Consider the following 20,006-nt stretch of genomic DNA (forward strand, 5'->3'; position numbering starts at 1 on the left):
CGTGGTTTGTGGTCAAAACAGAATCATTAGGCAAATTCATTCCATTTTATATATATATATAAATAATTAAGCACCAAAGATTGAGAGTAATGAAATAAGCAGCCATCTTAATACACTTTTAATACACTAACCGAAATATGAAGTAGAAAGTTAATCAACTACGACAATGGAAAATTAGACACACAGAATTTTAAAAATAGTATCTGGGCCCTGGCTTGTGCAGCTTAGTGAACTGAGCACGGGCTGTGAACCAAAGGGTCACAGGTTCGATTCCCTGTCAGGGCACATGTCTGGATTGTGGGCCAGGTCCCAGTAGGGGGCACACAAGAGGCAACTACACATTGATTTACTATCCCTCTCTCTCCTTTCCCTCCCTCTCTCTAAAAATAAATAAAATCTTTTAAAAAATAGTATCTGGTACATTAGGAGAAAAATCTTCATAAATAAATGATCTCTGCAGGATCTAATTTAATAAGATAAAAAATTAAAGGATAATATAAAATAGATACAAACAAGAAAAAATAGGCAAATTGGACTTCATGAAAATTTTACAATTTTGTACACTGAAAGATAATATCAACAGAGTGAAATGACAATTAACAGAAAAGAAGAAAATATTTGCAAATGTTATATCTCATACGGCATTAAGATCAAGAACATATAGAGAACTCCTAAACTTTACCATCACCACCACTACCAAAAAACAACCCAGTTAAAAAATGGGCAAAGGACTTGAATGAATAGACATTTCTCCTAAGACATGCAATGGTCAACAAGTGCAGGAGAGGATGCCCAACATCACTGATCATTGTGGACATGCAAACCTAAACCAAAGTGAGATGCTGTATTTTACCTGCATAGTGAGATGCACAGTGAGATGCAGATATAATGTGCATCCACGCTTTGGGGCCAAACTTTCAGGAAGAAATCTTTCATTTTAATTTTTTAATCTAATTAGGTGTTTATTTATATCCAGATACTTGGTTTTTGTATTACAAAGAAATTTTAGCATTTATTTTTGAACACATTATGATATGAGAAATTTTATGTAATAATTATAAAACACAAGGACACATACACATTATTGCTTTTCTAGAGTTACACTTCAAATGCATAAGCATAACTAAAAGAATTAAAAAAATAAAGATATGGAATTAGTACTACCCATGTATAGTGCACATTTTTATTTTTCGCTCAAAAATTTGGGCAAAAATTGCACACTGTACACACCAAAATGTGGTTCCACCTCACACTTATTAGGATGGCTACCATTTAAAAAAAAAAACAGAAAGAGAAGAACAAGTGTTGGTGAGGATGTAGACAAATTATAATCCTTGTGCATGGTTGGTGACAATGTAAAATGTTACAGCCACTATAGCAAACAGTGTGGTGGTTCCTCAAAAAATTTAAAATAGAATTCCCCTGTGCTTCAGGGGAATTGAAGAGATATCTGTGCACTCATGTTCATAGCATCATTATTCCCAATAGCTAAGGCACATGAATGAGTTGTACAAATGTACATACAACAAAATATTCAGCTCAGAAAGGAAGGAAATTCTGACCTGCATTACGACTGGATGGGCCTGAAGGACGTTCTGCTAAGTAAAATAAAACAGTCACAAAAAGGCAAGTACTCTATGGTTCCACTTCTATGAAGTACTTAGAGCAGTAAAAATCACAGAGGCAGGAAGGAGAATGGTGACTTCCAGGGGCTGGGAGGAGAAATGGAGGGTTATTTTTTCATGGATAGAGTTTCAGATTTATAAGATAAAGGGAGTTAATGGAGATCGGTAGCTGTGATGGTTGAACATTATGAGCGTTTTTAATACCACCGAACTTAAAAATGGTTGAGATAGTAGATTTTTTGTTATGTATATTTTACCACAATAAATGATTGAACAAAAAAGATTAGCCCCTCTGGAAGGAACTTGGAAATTCTCAAAGATACTGGTGTTTCTTAGAGAATACAAATTTCCACCTGGATTTAAACAGAAGAAAAATCATTGAAAAAAGTCCTCGAAGACTCCAGCTGATTTGAAAAAGGTGTTATTTCAAACTTTGAAAAGATAGATAATTCTCTTTTTGTAACAGAACATAGAAAAAGACGAAAGGTATTTAGCAGGAAATTAAATCCAATAAGGGTATTTGATAATATAAAAGATACATAGAAATCAGAACCTTTCCCATATTCCAAGGAAGGTTAGATAGGAAATACCATTTTAAAAACGAAATTTTAAGAATATAAAAAATGCAAAAATATATAAAGCAACAAAAACACAGACATATATAAAGTAGTCCCAAGTATAAAATGTGCTGCAGTTACATAAAGGAAAAGAAGTTGACTGAAGAGCATAAAACATGACTTAAAATACAACAACTAGGCTATGTTTGTATGCAGGAAAACCAACTATTATAAATACGATAGTGCAAAGGCAACCAAATGGAGAAGGGATAGATTTTTCAACACAGGGTCCTGGAACAGGTAGATACTCATATTTAAAAAGAGAAGGAGAAAACGAAGGGGGATAAGAAGAACAACAACAAAGAAAGAAAGGTAATATAGAAAAAATAACTTTAATTAATCTTTTGTACCAACTACAAAAATTAACTCAAAATAGATGGGGCATAGATTAAAATGTAGTACCTAAAACTGTAAAACTGAGAATAGGTAAGGAACACCTTTAGAAACTCTAGTTTTGGCTCCCTCATGGAGCTACCGCTCTCTTTATTAGTACAAAAAAAGCTAGACAAACTGACTAGCATGCACTTTTCTTGGCCCCATCAGAGACATGGCCGCACAGGGTAAGTTGCCACCTGAGTCTGGACAAACAGGCACATCCCATCATGCTCACAGGTGAGAAATTATAGAATCTTTGGTCACTGGTTTATCCTGGCCACTGATCCTGATCCAACATATGTTCTGGGTCTTATGAATTACCATCTTTTTCTTTGATGTCTAATCTTTGCTTTGAAGGTTGGAGTCCTCTAGGACTGTATCTATCATGTCCCTAGAATTTCCTGCTCTTGTCTCTACTTTCCAGCTACACTCTGTCACGGGCTCTGGATGCTGCCCTGACTAGTACTATCCATCATAGGGTCTTCCAGAGGCCAAATCCATGCCTGCCTGAACATCTTTCCTTTCACCTCTTCCCAGATTTTCCTGATCCTAAACATTGCCTAGAACTTGACTTAAAGTCTGCAATCTGGAGCCTTCCTGATTGCTCATCCCACAGAAATGCGTTGCCTTGTCACCCAGACTTCAAACTTCTCTTCTTCGCCCAGCCAGTCCTGCCTGAGGTGGAATGTGGACGTGGCCAGACCTGGTGTTTCCAAAACATAGAAATTAAATTCAAGCAAGGAATCAAAAGTCATTTGGACAATAAATAATAGTTCGGGATTCTCCATAGTGTTAGAAAGCAAAACAAAGGCACGGTTGGAAATGAGAAATGACTTGCTGAAAATAATGTGTCAGAGAACACTGGAAGGAGAAATACCTCTGCCTCCAGGGTGTCCTATTGGATGAGCCCACAAACAGTTTTTTAGTTCTGTTCCATACATACCTTCTCATAGGGTTGGTGTTTGTGACTTAGTTTCCCAAAAGCCAACCTATAATTCTGAAGTAGAAACAGTTAAGTTATGTAAGAAGTCAGTAAGTAGATTAAACTGGATGTGGCGTGAGAGGAAAGGTATTGGTGTGACAAGTTTATGGAGGGCAAGAAGTATGCTCCAAGGTTATGTGCTCATGTTCATAGTCAGAAAACGTGAGTTCAAATCCAGACTCAGCAGTTGTGATCTCTACTACTCTGAGCAAAAGTCTGAGGCTCAGTTGCTTTTTAGACTGAAAGGAAATGATAATACAACCTGCCTCCCGGTGTTCCTGTGAGGATTCAACGTGATAATGCACAAAGCACTTGGAAGTATCCCTGGCACAATAGTATGTGCCAATAAGCGTTGTCTTTCTCATTGATAGAAAATAAATTTGGAAGCCAAATGAAAGAGGATTTAGCCTATGAAGACACTATCATCAATAGATAAAGTGAAGTTATTGTAGGTAGAGGTTTGGAGCAGAAGGTAGCATGAGTGAGATCTCGGATTTTACACTTAGACCTCAGTGGTCTTATTAGCTGTGCAACACTGATATATATACCTATATAGTATACCTATATACCTCTCTGAGCCTGACTTCCTACATCTGTAAGGCATGTGTGTTTCATGTATGTGTTGCGATAAAGCATATGAAATGTTTAAAGCTAAGCCAGGTTCTTAGTAAGTGCTCAGCAGGAGGTAACAACTATCCTTCCAATTTACACTGAGATAAGCCAGCCACAGAAAGAAATACCACATGATTCCACAATGTCAGGTACATAAAATAGTCACATTCATGAAATAAGAGTAGAACAATGGTTGCCAGGGACTGGGGGTGGGGAATGGGGAATTACTAACCAATGGGCATAGAGTCTCCGTTAAGCAAAATGAACACACTCAAGACCTGCTGCACGGCAGTGTGCCTGTAGCGGATGGTAACTGTACACCTACAACTTTGTTGGCCGGGTGGGTCTCATGTCACGTGTTCTTACCATAATAAAATAAAATTTAATAAAGGAAAAAAGAAAATGACACCAGGAAAAAGGGGGGTAATAACTGTCCTTAATAGAAGCATTGGCCTAGGCATCAGGAGCTGAGAGCTTCGACTACAGTGGTGAGAATGGAAGAAAGGTCACACATCCAGCAAACACAGGGAAAGCCAAGGGTGTGTGTGCAAGCAGGTGGGCAGGGCCATCTCTCAGTTGGCATTTAGAGGAGTCCCCATCTCCCAGGGGTTCCTGGGGAATGTCACCTCCCGGTGCTAGAAACTCTCCCAAGTTTTCCCCAAGATACAGCTAATGCCTGAGCAGAGCTCAGGTTTATGATATGAATTCAAACACCCAGAAAAGCTTTGCAGGTGAGATAAGAATAATTTGTAATTAGCACATCCCCTGTTTAGCAGCATCATTTGCATACAAACTGACTTTTATAGTTGCTTGGGCACCACTTGCTGACCTCTCTTTTTCAGCTGGCTACACATCTGCCTTGTTTATACAATCAGTTTCTCGGCAAACTCATCCTTTAGATCTTGCTGGAGGAAGCAGCAGGTCAGACTAGGAAAGTTCCCAAGTCCTTTTTTAGGGTACAGATAAATAAGTGTTGACACTGTGTGCACAAACGGACAGATTTTGAGAGACACAGGTTTCCAAATGCTGCTTTAGACTCGTTGAGTAGCCATTGAAAATGTGGTTTTTCTGCCCCTGTCCTGGACTGGCTGGGACAGAACCTCGGGATGGGTACACTAGTCTGTTCTTCAAACATCTCTCCCAAATTACTAGTGTAATTGTTCAGGTCTGGGAATCAGCGTTTCTGGGATGACCTGGATCCCTTCGGAATTTCTGCCATTGAATCAACGACCAAATTGGTGGCTGCGTCTAAAATCCCTGACGTGAGATATTGACGGGCTTGTGGCAATGTCATAAAAATCGCCAGAATCCACAGCTCCCTTTCCCATGGCCAGCATCTTCTTATGCCTCCAGCTCCATGAGAACCAGACTTCTTACCAATAATTCCGTGACACAGAGGCAGCCTGCCAGCCTACCTTGTTTAAAGCACCTGTTAAGGAGAGTCCGGCATTTTCACACAACCTTCAGAATATCATTTAATTCATCAACCAAAAACAACAGGATTGTTGTTTTTCCAGTTTTACCAATGGAAAACTAACAGTCAGCAGTGGTAAATAATTTCCTCCAAATCTAGAAACTGCAGGGCCAGGATTACAAGCCGGGTGCACGTCCTGCTACTCTGTGCGGCCTTTTTTGAGAAGTGAAATGCATCACAATCCCCTTGCACAGGGTAGGGCATTTTAGCTTTCACTGACACAGAAGAGAGAGAGAGAGAGAACACCTTTCCTGCCCCCCCCCCCCGAGGGGCTTATGGCTCCATGGGGAGACAGGAGGGCAGCCCCCACCCCATTCTCCCAGCTCGAAGCCAGTTCCTCCTCCGCTGGGGTCCCCTCCCTCATGCTTATTTCTCTCCAAAGCACCTTCCCCACCAGATTTCTGTCTGATCGCAACTCTCTCTCTTTCAATAGATCAACCTCCTTGAAGGCAGGTGCTGTGACCTGCTTGGAGTCATGTTCTTCCCAGGTCCCCTCTGGTACCGCAGCCCAGGGGACTAAGCCATGGTCTCACTCATACTTTGCCTACAGTAAAGATATCTTGTGAGAGGACAAACAAAAGGAAAACATATGAATTAAGGCATCTCAGATAGACCTGAACCATAAAGACATGATCCATGTGCATTTCCGGTTGCTCCATCCCCTGCGGCAGGAAAGATTGTCTTTCTATCCTGGATTTTGCACCTTTGTGGAGAATAAATTTCCCATATATATGGTATATCTCTGGACTCCATCTTCCAGTCACTGGCGTAGGTGTCTATTTTCATGCCCATAATACGCTCACCGTCTTAGTTGCTTTAGCTTTATAATATGTCAGATAGAGTGGGCCACCCAGGTTTTCTCTTCTTCTTCAAAGTTGTTTTGGTTCTAGGTTCTCTGTATTTCCACAAGAATTTTACATTTGTCTCTTTCTACCACATGCCTGCTGAGATTTTAAATGGAACTGCCTTGGTTCTGGAGAAGAATTTGAGCATTGACATCCTGACAATATTTTGTCTTCTACCCCATGATCACCTTTATTTAGATTTCTTTAATTTTTTTCAGTAGACTTTTATAGCTTTCAGTAAGTAGATTTTGTGCCTTTTTTTTTTCAAATTTTCCCTCAATTTTTTCATATTATCTGGTGCTATTTTAAGTGGTGTTTTTCAAGGTCAATTTGCAATTTTTACATGATGGTATACAGACACACAGTTGATATCTAGATACCGAATTTTCATCCTAAAACCTTGTTCAACCTCCCTATTAGAGTAATTTTTTATAGGTTGCATTAGACTTTTTAAAATAAACAATCATATCATTTGTGAATAAGACAATTTTCACTCTTTTCAATCTAGATGGCTTTATTTATTTATTGTTTATTTACTGCCCCGTTACCATGGTGTAAAATCTCTAGCACAATGCTGAGTGAAAGTGGCGGGAGCGGGCAACCTTCCCTCACCCCTGACCTTCAGGGGCAAGCATCCAGTCTTCGATCAAGAAGTATGAAGGTAGCTGCTTTTGTAGATGCCCTTTATTAGGTTCAGATATCTTCTTTGTGAGAATCAGTATCTGAAATAGATGTCAGATTTTGTTAAACGCTTTTAAAAAAATGATCATAAAATGATTTATTGAAAGGATCATATGGGCGATTTTTATTTATTTGTTTAGATTTTGTGGGGGTTTTTTAATATGGTAAATTACGTTGATTTTCGAATGTTAAACTAACCTTGCATTTCCAGGATAAATCCCAGTTGATCATAAAGTACTGTCCTTTTTATATATTGTGAGCTTTAATATGCTAAATTTGTGTTATAATGTTTCATCTAGATTTATAAGGGATTTTGGTATAAGGGATTTGGGGATTTTAGGAATTTTTTTTTCTATTAATGTCTCTGAGCCTGTGTCTTACACACATTCCAAATTGTTATGCCTAATACACTTGGAGCTCTCCCTTACCTGACTCAGGTGTGCATGGGCAGGGGCAAGAGGAAACCCCCTTTACAAACTAACCCTGCACGTCCCTGAAGGCTCACCTTTTACTGCAGTCCTCTTCCTTCTGAGACTGGGGAGGGGGAGAAGCAGGTAGGGTTTATGGAGGGGAGCCATCTGTGGCTTGTCAGAAAGCCCTGCAGGGAGGTATCTGGCTGCAACATTTCACAGTGAGCAGGATTATGGTTTTAGTCATAATCCAAGGCAATAGGAAAAGCACCAATAAAACATCTGAGTTCAAAGTTACAGAGAAAGATCTTTTCACATACTCCAAAGAACTTCTTACTGATTACAAATAAAAGGTTGAGGTAGATACTGGATGTTATGAGAATAAGAAATTCATCTCTGAAATGTCAGATATCAAAATCATAAATTCAATGTAGCTGGTCATATGCAGCAACTTTTTAAAATGGATTAGGGTAGGTTTTGCTAGGATAGGATAGGAACTATATTATCAAGTGTGCCACGTACAGCAAGGTTTCCTGAAACCGCTTCATTCTCATTCTCTTCCTCTCTCATTCAGTCACATGTATGTACTATGTTGCAATGTCAAATGGAGTTCTTATTATGCATCACCATTGAAGAATTTTGGAGCTGCTAAGCTGAAGAACTTTCCTTCTGAGAAGCTGTGATTCTCTGAAGTGGCAGGAGATGTGCAGTAAGATAAGGTTTACAGTGGTGGCTGATAATCCTGTAGTTTTTTCCTTTAAGTCAACATCAGCTTTGAGTTTGCCACCTTCAAGGCCATTTTGAGCAAGACTTCTTAAAACAGATTGCTACCTTCGCAAAACAATGGAGAAGCATGACAGTCTGAGTATGGGCATTCTGAGGGTGTCCTGGGCCCCTCCACCGACTCTGTGACTATGAAGGAGGTCTGATGCAGAGGAGTGGAGCTGGTGTCTTCTCTCACCAGAGGAGGAGTCTGGGCTAAATAATTTGCCATGAAGCAATCAAGCAACCATAGTTAATGTTCCAGTGCCCCGCAAGTTGTTGGTACTGTTCTCAAAATGTGTTTCAGCCCCTGATACCAGGGCCTGCTCTCAGAGGCTCTTCATTGTTGGTCAGCAGAACTAATAGCCCTGAGATACTCACACACCAAGGACGAAGCTTCGTATAACATCGATACCAAAGGAGTTCAGAGGCAAGCCAGAAGGGATGAGCAAATGGGCAAGCCTTCTCGGAGGTAGACTGAACTGATCGTGAAGGACGGATCGGCTTCAGAAATCCAGAGGAATTACTAGGAACATTCCGGAATCAGAAGACCATATCATGGACTTGGACATCATGTACACACTCCAGGAAACCACAGCCTGTTATGTGCTCCATTTCATCCTTTCCTCTGGGACTTAGTTCAATGCCAGGAAGAGTTACGTTTTCTTATCTCTAAATGCATGATTATATATTAGATCATTAATTACCTTTCTCATCCAGTTATTCTAGCTTTGAAATGTATGGCATGCCGCAATTAGTTCAGTAAGAGGCTGCATGAAAAATAAAAGATCTTCCACCTACTCTCAAATTGTGTCCAATTGTGGAGAAATCATAACCCACCAAGAGAAGTGAGAAGTGAGGAGTAGGAAGTAAGAGACTCTAGGGATGAGCCAGTAACAATCAGACTAGTAGGCTGAGTAAGCAAGAAAAAAATTCTGGGTCATAACGAGGTCAGGGTGAAGACCAATATAAGTCAGGGGATCTTGGAAAAGGTTGATGTTTCTGTTTGTGACAGTCTAGTGGGTCCTCGGGGGCCAACCCTTCTGGGCAGTGACTCAGCACCATTGATTTCAGAGGCAGCCTCAGGCGCTTTCAGCCTCTGATGGGTTTATAATGGAAATGCTGACGCACTGCCGTGTTGCGCTGGGACTGCCGAGCGGCACTACAGAATTGAGTGCGTCATTTCCCCCTGAACAATGCGTCTCATTCAGTGCTTGAAGTGTGACCATTCATGTTGAAAATGAAATTCCGCGGAGTGATCTGCTTGGGGAAATTATTCAGAGCTACTCACTTGAAGATCTTGCTATCTTTTGTGGTCCTCAATTAAGGCTCCCAAGAACCTCTCCAGGGTAAATTGGTGCCAATCTCAGCACTGAGCTTAGAAGAAAAAGGGATGAAAACCCCAAAGCTTATATGAACTTTCAAAAGTCATCTCTAAAGACTCCAGGGAGCAGCTAGCATTGATTATAACTAAAACACCTAGAATATTGGTAGAAAAGAAGGAACCATGGACTTGAAATTAGGAAACTTTGGTGCTAGTCCTGATTTGACCTGTAGTTACCTGGGTGCTTTTGGGTAATTCAGAAATATATATATTTTTAGACATATTTTTGTAAAAAAAATACAAAAAATATAAGGTACATGGAAAAAAATCTAAGAATATCTGGTTTCCATACTTCTAATTAATAAGCTGGAATATTTTGCTATACTTGCATTTTCTCTTTTTAAATATGTAAATAATATATTATAACTAAAGGAAGTCTTCTTGGACCTCTCACCCAATACACAACCATGGTCGTGAGTTTATTTCTTTCAGTCTGTTTAAAACACTCTAGAGAGCTGATCACATATATGTATATGGGCATTGTAATTATTTTACTAGGGATTTAAGATTTTTACCTATTTGGCATCAATGCTGTATACAAAGTATTATTCTGAAACTTCCTTCCTTCCACGCATACCTTTGGGTGTATTTCTACCACCTTATTTTGTGTGTCCTTTTCACATTATTTTCACTTCTCTTTTCCCCCTCATTAGCCATATTTATTAGATTGATACCACTTTCTTTGTTTTGTTTTTCTCCCTCTTCTACAGGCTGGTAACTAATGTATTTTATTTCGGTTATTTTCGTGGCTCACCTCAAATTTTTAATACACATATTCCATCATGAATTTTCTAACGAAGTGTAGTAGGAGGGACTGCAGAATGCCTCACACTTCTTAGACCCCTTCACTCCCGATGGTCATGATACTGCTGTCTAGAATTTTAATTTTAATGTGTTTTATACACAAAAGAAGCCTATTTTCTTTAATATTTCAATAAACCATTCTGCACTTTTATTATCACTATATTCAGTTTCTTTGCTCACCAACTTTCTTGAACCCCACTCCTTACTTCTGAATTTATTTTCCTTTTAGGTGAACTATATCCCTAATAGTTCTTGCAGTGAGGATCTGATAGTAATGAACTCCGTCCTTGTGTCTGAAGATGTCTTCATCTCACATTTACTCTTGAAGGCATAACATTCTACACTCCCAATTATTTTCCCATTCTGAACTAGTTCTGTTATTAGTGGAAAAGTGAGCTGTCAGCCAGACTGCTGTTCTTTGGGGTTCTCTGGTTGGATTTTACAGTCTTCTCTCCATGGCAAGGTCTGTGTGTGGGTATATTTTTATTTCTCCTGCTGCGCACACAGTGGGTTTCCCTAGTCAGAAAACTCCTATCTTTCTAGTTCTATAAAATTTCAGCCATTACTAACTTTTATTTTTTAAATTTTTTTCACCTTTATTGAATTTATTGGGTGACACTGGTTAATAAAATTATACAAGTTCCCAATACACAGTTCTACACCACATCACCTGTGCACTGTATTGTATGTTCACCACCCAAAGTCAAGTCTCATCCATCACCATTTGCCCACCCTGTATCTGTCTTCGCCTGGTCCTCTCGCCTCCCTCTGGGCAATCACCACACTATTGTCCATGTCTAGGAGTTTTCCCTCTTTTTTTTCTTTTTTGCTCAGTCCCTCCACCCTTTGACCTGTCCCCCAACCTCCACCCACCTGTTCTCTGTTTATGAGTCTGTCTCTATTTTGCTTGTTAGTTCATTTTGTGCATTAGATCCCACATATGAGTGAAAACATAGTCCTTGCCTTTCTCTGACAGGCTGACTTCACTTAGCACAATGCTCTCCTGGTCCAGCCACACTGTCAAAAAGGGCGAGGGCTCCTTCTTCTTTACAGCTGAGTGGTATTCCATGGTGTAAATGTACCACCTACCAGTGGGCACTGTTTCATCCACTCATCTACCAATGGGCATTTGCGCTGCTTCCGAATCGTTCTATTGTGAATAACGCTGCAATGAACACAGAAGTGCACATATTCTTTTGAAACAGTGTTTCGGGTTTCTTTGGGTAAATCTCCAGAAGAGAAATCACTGGCTCATAAGGCAGTTCTATTTTTCATTTTCTGAGGTAATTCCATACTGCTTTCCACAGTGGGCACACCTTCTGAAATTCTTATTGTTGTTTCTTAGCCTCCATGATAATTTCTTTCATTTTTCCATCACTTTGTCTTTTTGTTTTCATCCTAGGAAATTTCCTCAATTCTATCTTTCATTTTGCAAATGCTTTGGTTGTGTTAGCCTAAATTCAGTCCACTGTCAAATTTCCCATTCCCCTCCTTCATTACTTTGATGGTTTCAAAGATACCAATGTTTAAAAAAAATCTATCCAGACTTTTCTTTTATTTATATTTCTTGAATGAGAATTTTCCCACTTCTTAGATTTCACTCATCTCTGGGGAGTGGCCCTACTATGCCCCTTTCACAGGAAGCAATTTTATCTATCTACCTATCTATTATCTATCTTAGAGAAGGGAGAGGAAGGGAGAAAGAGAGGGAGAGAAACGTCAGTATGAGAGAGGATCATCACTTGGTTGCCTTTTTGTACACTCCCCGAACTGGGACTGAACCCACAACCCAGGCATGTGCCTTGACTGGGACTCAAACCCACAGCCCTTTGCTTTGCTGGACAATGCCCAAGCAAATGAGCCACTCAGGCCAGGGCTAGAAGGGCAGTTTGTGATTGCTTCCGCCCGTGGACCCTTAAATTAGCAGCTCAGCTCCTCAGTGTCTGTGCCTGCAATGGCCCAGAAACTGGGACCAGGCGAGAATCTTGACTCAGGCCTTAGGCTTTAAGAAAGGACTATGTTTCTAGAAGACACCGGAGCAGATAAGAGAGGATGTCCCAGTCTTTGTGAAGTACAGTGCGAGCCCGGTTTGGAGCTCACACCCTCCCATTTGAGGGCCCCAGCTGGATCATCCATACACAGTAAGTCTCGTCCTCTCAGTGACCCTGGCGCTTCGGCCTCTGCCTGTGCCTGAAATTTCCATTCCTTTTAGGTCCTTGCATCTGGGGGTAATATTTAGGGCAGTTCTGTATTTATTTTAAGTAAATAAATTTATTTTACTTTATTTCATGTGTTTAGAGTGGGAGGGTATATTATACCTAAATTTCCCTTTACCATGAAAGTACCCTTAATTTTTCAGACAGGGAAACTAAACCCCAGAAAAGTGAGACAGCCTTCCCAAGCCACAACCTAATTATCATCAATATAGGCACACCTCAGCTATATTGCAGGTTTTCTTCCAGACCATTGCAATAAAGTGAATATGGTGATAAGTCACACACATTTTTTGATTTCTTGGTACATGTAAAGATTGTGTTTACACAATATTGTAGTCACAATATTCAATAGAATATTTCAAAAAAAAAAGCAATGTATGTACTTTAATTAGAAAATATTTTATTGCTAAAAAATACTAACCATTATCTAAGCTGGTTGGAAATATGGCACCAATAGGTTTGCCCAACTCAGGATTGCTACAAAGTTTCAATTCATAAAAACTATAGTATCTGCAGAGTGAAGTAAAGAACACTAAAATGAAGTGTGCCTGTATGTGGGTCACGAAGCACTTCTCGACCTTACGCACACTGGGCATTGTCTCTTTAACTCCAGATATTTGATGTTCCAAATGGAGAAGATAATATCTATCTGGCCTTCTTCAATTTAGTATTGAGAATTGCAAGAATTGACATTACAAATAAATATGAAAGTATTTTGAAAATAAAAGGCTTAGTCTCTTATTAGCATTAGCATTTTTAAAGTTCTATTGTTATGGAGATTACAAGTGATGTCAATATTTATTTTCATCTCTAAGAAATTACTTCTGACTTTCTTCCATGGCAGAGTTTGTTCTTTGCATATACCATTTCTACCCTCAAAGTCATTTTTATATTAAATAAGAAAAGAACCTCTTGGATAGAAGGTAATGTATGAAGGTCAACTCACAGAGACCAAAGAACAAATTTCATTTTCATGCATTTCATAAACATTTCTTGAATGCCAATGTGTCCACACACCTAGGTTTTGCCTGAAATATAGTAAGTGTTTCTTTTTGTAAGAAATAGACTTTTTTCTAAATGTTAGATTTATGGAAAAGTTTACATTTATAGTATAATTGCAAAGACGGAGTTCCCGCTTACCCTATACCCATCTTCCCCTCCTGTTAACATCTGCTACTTTTTATCATAGTTAATGACCCAATATTAATACATCTTTATACTTTTATTCAGATACCTTAGTGCTTACCTTTTTCTCTTCTAGGGTCCCATCCAGGACACCACATTACATTTATTCAGCATATTTCTTAAGCTCCTCTTGCCTATGACAGAAAGCCAGATTGTCCATTTTCATATGACCTCGATGATGTTGAGGGCTCCTGGCCGGTATTCAGTAGAATGAGATTTGTCTCTTGTTTTCCTCATGATTAGATTGGAACTGTGGCTGTTTTAAGGAAGGTCACAGGGGTAACGTGCCATTCTCATTATTTCCTATCAAGGTTACATGCTACTCGGAGATCATTTTTTATGTTTGAGGTAATGTTTACAAGGCCAAAGTAGCTGGAAAGTTACTCTTTCCTTGGCCAGTGCTGTCTGCAGCCTCCAGGGGAGGGAGTCGCTGTGAGCAGCCCACACTCGCAGTGGGGAGTTACGCTCGACCTTCTCCAGGGCCGATTATCTCCATAAGTTACTTGAAATTCTTCTGCTTGGGGGATTTGTCCATTCTACGGACTTACTTATTTACTTGTATCCATATGCATTTGAAGAGATTCTGAAAATCCACCTCAGAATATGCTTCTGTGGCATATTGATTACCTTGAGCTGAAGGCACTAGATAGAGAAAGAGCAGATGCAGAGAGCGCTCTCTGACCTCACCTTCTTCTACCTAAAACTGGGTCCTAAACTTTCCCATAACAGATGTGCCCACTCAGTATCTTTGTTGAGAGGATGAGAAGAACAGTCTCATTACCAGAGAGTAAAACTGAGCTCCGACCTGGACCTGCGTAAACAAACCTACCAAATTGCCCCTGCTCCCCCCCCAGCTATTTCCTAGTCACTGCCTCGAACGAACGTAAACCTCTTTGTCTTGTCACGTCTCCACAGTTTATCACTCTTTGTTCAAAAAGGTATCTAAGCTTTAGGGCCCGCCATCTTTGGGCCTTCATTTCCCTTCTGAAGGCTCTCAGGTACATGGAACAATATTAAATGACAGTCGTGTGCTTTTCTCTAGCTCATCTGCCTTAGGTCAGCTGAATTCTTAGCCCTCTCTGCAGGACCTAAGAGAACAGAAGGGAGGTTTTTTTTCTGCCCTACAGACTCATAGGTATTTGTTTTCTTTTACTACTTTATTTATTTTGTCCTCCAAATTGTTCCAGCGTTGGCTGTTGCCCCCTGTGTTTCTTTGACATTCCTGCTGTGTCTGTATTTAAACACTTTCTTACTTTTTTGGTGCCACAAGGTTCTCCAGGTTTACCTTGGGCATTTCCTGTCTCAGTCCCAGAACCAGCTATTTCTCCAAGGAGCCCTGATCGCTTTTAGCAAAGAGATTATTGACTAAGAGGAAGCAAAATGTTGCATAGAGTCCACTGACAACCAGACATTATTTTCTTTATGCATTTCCGCTTGTAAAATATTTCGTTCTTGTTCACAGGAATGCTGAGAGTAGGCCGAAGGTCCATAGAGCCATCAGATTTCTTTGGAAGGGATGACTTCTCAAATGGAGATGTAAAACTCCTTGAGAAAATTAGGAAATTCTGCAGAGGTAACAGAGAACTTTACCTTCAATTGCCAGTCGAGACCATATAAGTCTTCTAAACATGGGTCTAATAAATGTCTTTAATGCAAGACTAAATTAACCTGGAAATATACTAAATTTCAAGAAATAGAATCCTTCTTCTTTAGTCAGAACCAAGGACAATAGTTATTAATAAGCTAGGGTTGATGGTTTAAACAAAGAGAGTAAAATGTTTGTTGTTGCCATGCATCTTTTTATATGTGCCCAGACCTCAAAGCCTAATTTTATTTGTAAGGTTCCCCAACAGAGTGATTGCTATAGATATAGCAAAAGCCCAAAGGACAGCATGCTGGGCCTTTGGAAACAAAACACTTTGATTTCCAAAAGCAAGGGATGGACATTGAGGCTTAAAGGGAGCTGATCCTTAGGACAGGGGTCCCCAACCTCTGAGCCACAAACCGGTACCTGTTAAGAACCAGGCGGTACAGCAGGATGTGAGCCTGAAGGTAATATGCTTGAATCATCCTGAACCCATCCCGCCTACTCCAGGACAGGAAAACTACCACCCCATCCTGGAGAAGATTATCTGCCATGAAACTATCTCTGGTGCCAAAAAGTGGGGGACTGCTGCTTAGGAGAAACTCATAGCTAATGTAAGGTTTTCAGAATAAAATCTAAGGTTTTCAGGGCCATCTAGGGAATAATTGTGTGATAGTCAAAAGAACCAGTGAATACAAGTAAAGTTTAGTTTTTACCCTATACTTAAGGCAAATATGTGCAAATCATTGTACTCAATGTTGGGGAATGAAAGATTATTTTTGTTTCTTTTTGTGATAATGACTATGGAGAGGAGAATGACATGAAGCTGATGGAAACTGGGATGCTCAGTGCCTGAGCTTTAAGTTCCTTCAGTTCAGCAATAATCACAGTAATGGAACTTGACTTTGGTCTGGTCCTCTTTCAAATAGAAAGGGACCAGATCCTATGGGAAAGTTTCTCTTGATCTTTTCTCTCAACCTGCCTTCCCACCTGAATTTCATGGTAAAGTGTGCTCATGTACCAACATTTAGCACAGCCAATTCATTTCTCAAATGGAGTTTTCCATCCTGGGAAGGCCAGGTGTATGAGCCCTTCTAATCTCTCATCAGCTCAAAGACAAAAAAATGTCTTGTGAATATAAGGTTTGTAAAACTTTAACCTCTCAGTACGTGTAAAGGAAAAATAAGGAAGGAGCAATGCAGGAAAGGGGAGGCCAAGCAGAACAGAGTGACCCCAGGAAGAATGATCTTCCAATGTTTTTTTGATGGGGCCCCAGAGATGGGTTGTCTGGATAGTTAACAGGGCGCAAATTCTCCAATGGGAAAACACCCTGGTGCTCACATATCACTTAACCACTGAAGGTGAACAGGATGCTAATGAGAGCAGTCCAAGGGGAGGGACTTCAGAAACAAATCTCCTAGAATGACAGACCCACATTGTGGGTGTGGGTCACCAAAAACAAGTGAGGAAGGACCCTGTGAGCCAGGATAGCAAATACCTGGACATCAACGTGTCCTCTGTGTTGGCTGCCTTCCTTGCCTTGATCAACTGAGAAGGATCCCAAATTCTTATTCAAAGTTGTCTCTTTGGCAACATTGGCTACTCTTCCCCAAACTGTCATTTCAAGGCTCAAGAGGAACTGTGGGGTAAGTCATACCTTTTTTTTCTGACTTTGCCCACTTCTGTTAACATTTGGAAATTCTTTTCTACTGGTTCATGGGGGAAATTATCAACTTCTAAGCTTATTTTTTCTTTCTTTCTCCCCAACCAAAGTTAAAATGCAACATTGTGTGTATGTGTGTGTGTATGTGTGTGTATAGATAGATAGAGACACAGAGAGAGAATCATTTTCCTAGTATTAAAACACTTGATACTTGTAGCCAATAATGTAAATGATTTGAAAGATTTTTGAAGATGGAATCCCATTTTTGATGGCATAGAATGATATAGCTGTTATTTCACAAAGAACATCTTTCAATTAGTTTACTCTTCACACCTCGACTTCAACCCCAGTTTAGATTACAGTGTTAAAAAGATCATCAGAGCCCTGGCTGGCATAGCTCAGTGGATTGAGCGTGGGCTACGAACCAAAGGGTCGCTGGTTAGATTCCCAGTCAGGGCACATGCCTGAGTTGCATGCTAGGTCCCCAGTGGGGGCCACATGGAGAGGCAACCACACATGGATGTTTCTCTCTTTCTCCCTCCCTTCCCCTCTCTCTAAAAATAAGTAAATAAAATCTTAAATAAAAATATCATCAGAAAATGTAGCCTTATACAAGATGATGTAATTGCTCAGCTTTGCTGCACCAGCCTAATACATTAGGCAACTTCTCCCAGTGTTTCACCCGCGAGAAGGAGTGTGTCAAACACAATAGTGCATGAATTCTCTAGCCAGGCTGTGTAGATGCCAGAGCACATGTTTAGTGCCACGATCTGTGAGTTGGTTTTGCAGGATTTGAAGAGTGGGTTAATAACTTTTTTGTTGGAACTGAGACTTTGCATTATCCTGAAGGGGCTTAGATGCACATAGGATATGTGATACATGATTGTTGTTGTATATTTAATAATGTTCAAATAAAGGGCATGCTGTCACCTAATTATCTGCATATTATTTCAGAGTGGTAAGAAAAAGCTAAAGGGAATCCCCCAAGAGTTTGAACAAGTGTGTTTGAGACAGACGAGTATCAGCCTCTCGAGGCTCCTGTCAATAGAACAAGAGGGCATATTTACAGCTCTATTGGTGCACAGGGGAGGATGCTCCAGAATCTGTTCCAACTGTTTGGGCTCACTGAATGGCTGTAAAACAAAAGCCTTCTGGTCTACCCAATAGCTTGTGCTACTTCACCACTCTGTGATTGGAGAGCTGACGGGTATGACTCCTTGTTGACTGTGCAGCTTTCTAACGGGTCTGATGAAGAACTGGGATTTGATGACCTTCGAGAAACTTGTATTGTGGTGTGTTAGATCCTTGGTAAGGGTAGATTTAAAGGCAGTGAGGATCAGCATGTAGTCTCATTTTGTCTTATCAATAACACTCTCGAGAGTAAAGTGGATAATGTAACCATATCATGGCTAAAAGGCTGAATGGTGGTAACTGGAATTAGCAAAAAAAGAAAGCTAGTTAACAAATCATTGCTTTGTATTCAGGTTAACTGGCTGATGTTGAGGAAATTCTTATTGGACATGTAGCCGTGATTTTATATCAGTGAACCAAATTCAATGGATATATTTGTACCAAGTAAAAGCAACTTCTAATTTTTAAACCTCTAGTTGAAGTTTTTAAAAACCCTTTCTAGGTTAGGTACCTGCCAGGTTGCTTGCCAAAAGTCTCCTTTGCCATATATTTTATCTCTACAAATTTTTCATGAAAAGAGAATGAGGTGAGGAGAAATGGGAAATAGGGAATATTTTGCTGAACGGGGAGATTTCTCTCTTTGGTAGCAGCTCTCTGAGTTTTGTTTAGAATATCCGCAATGGAGATGTAGGTATTGAGGCACATATGGCCCTCACTGTGTTGTGGAACCACTGAGAATAGAGGGCTGCCACTTGGTGCTGAGCATAAGGACCACTGTGTCTCAAGATCTTTTCCTCCCGCATCCCAGCCTAGCAGCATTGCAACATCATAGCATCACAGCATCACAGCAGGAGTGGGGACCGGGACCCTCCCCTGCAGCACCAGCTGTCAGGCAGCCCAGAGGGCCAGAGATCAGCATTACCTTTCATCATTGATGGATGATACCCTAAAATCAGTGGTTTAGGTACGGTGTGCAAAAATATAGCTTGCATAAACTTTGAGTCGGTGAATGTGAAGGACAAGCTAGAATGTTCTTCTATCAATGACTTGACAGAGGATCTTTAATGACTTTGTGCATTAAATTGCAAAACATTTTATTACAGTCAACTCTAAATTATATGAGAATGGGGGGAAATTTGCTGCACAGAGTGATACAGGAGGGCTGAACACAGAAGTAAAGAAGAGATCATTATCTTTGTGGTGCTTATGAGCCCTTGATGGAAAATAGATCAAGTAGGTGCAATTCAAAGACTTAAAGCTCAAGACTTCACTGCTTGCATTGAAATCAAAATCCTATCACTAGAAAACCAATAAATCCTATCACTAGAAAACCAATTCTGAGTTTACAGATCTTTTCAACCTTTCACATCTTAAAAATGCAAAGATCCAATAGAACATGGAACACATCTGAGAATGAGGTCTTCTAGAATAGATTCTCATTCTGAAATCCATTCATTCTTTTAGTCAACAAACATAGAGTGAACACTTCACATAGGTGAATCCCCAAGATCCCAAGGGAATCTGCTGCAGAAACCCTCCACTCTAGTGCAAGAAGACGTGGGCATGGAAAGAGAAGGGGTACTTCATGGGGAGAAGAGGGCAAGAAGAAGGGGAATGGTTCAGTTCATGAGTTCCGACTTGGAGTTCTGCTTGAA

The 20,006-nt window shown here is 40.1% G+C and overlaps 1 protein-coding gene across 1 annotated transcript in view; it reads left to right on the forward strand.

The window, feature by feature from the left end:
- The first annotated feature begins 16,878 nt into the window (after window positions 1–16,878).
- Window positions 16,879–20,006, forward strand: part of SLC14A2 (solute carrier family 14 member 2) — a 402,581-nt gene continuing 399,453 nt past the window's right edge. The window contains exon 1 of the mRNA XM_037033647.1: window positions 16,879–17,203. The gene's annotated coding sequence lies outside the window, so the exon portion shown is untranslated. The remainder of the gene's footprint in view (window positions 17,204–20,006) is intronic.

The sequence above is a fragment of the Sturnira hondurensis genome, unplaced genomic scaffold (assembly GCF_014824575.4).
Source record: "Sturnira hondurensis isolate 20B ecotype Veracruz unplaced genomic scaffold, ASM1482457v3 Scaffold0001872, whole genome shotgun sequence".
Taxonomy (NCBI): Eukaryota; Metazoa; Chordata; class Mammalia; order Chiroptera; family Phyllostomidae; genus Sturnira; species Sturnira hondurensis.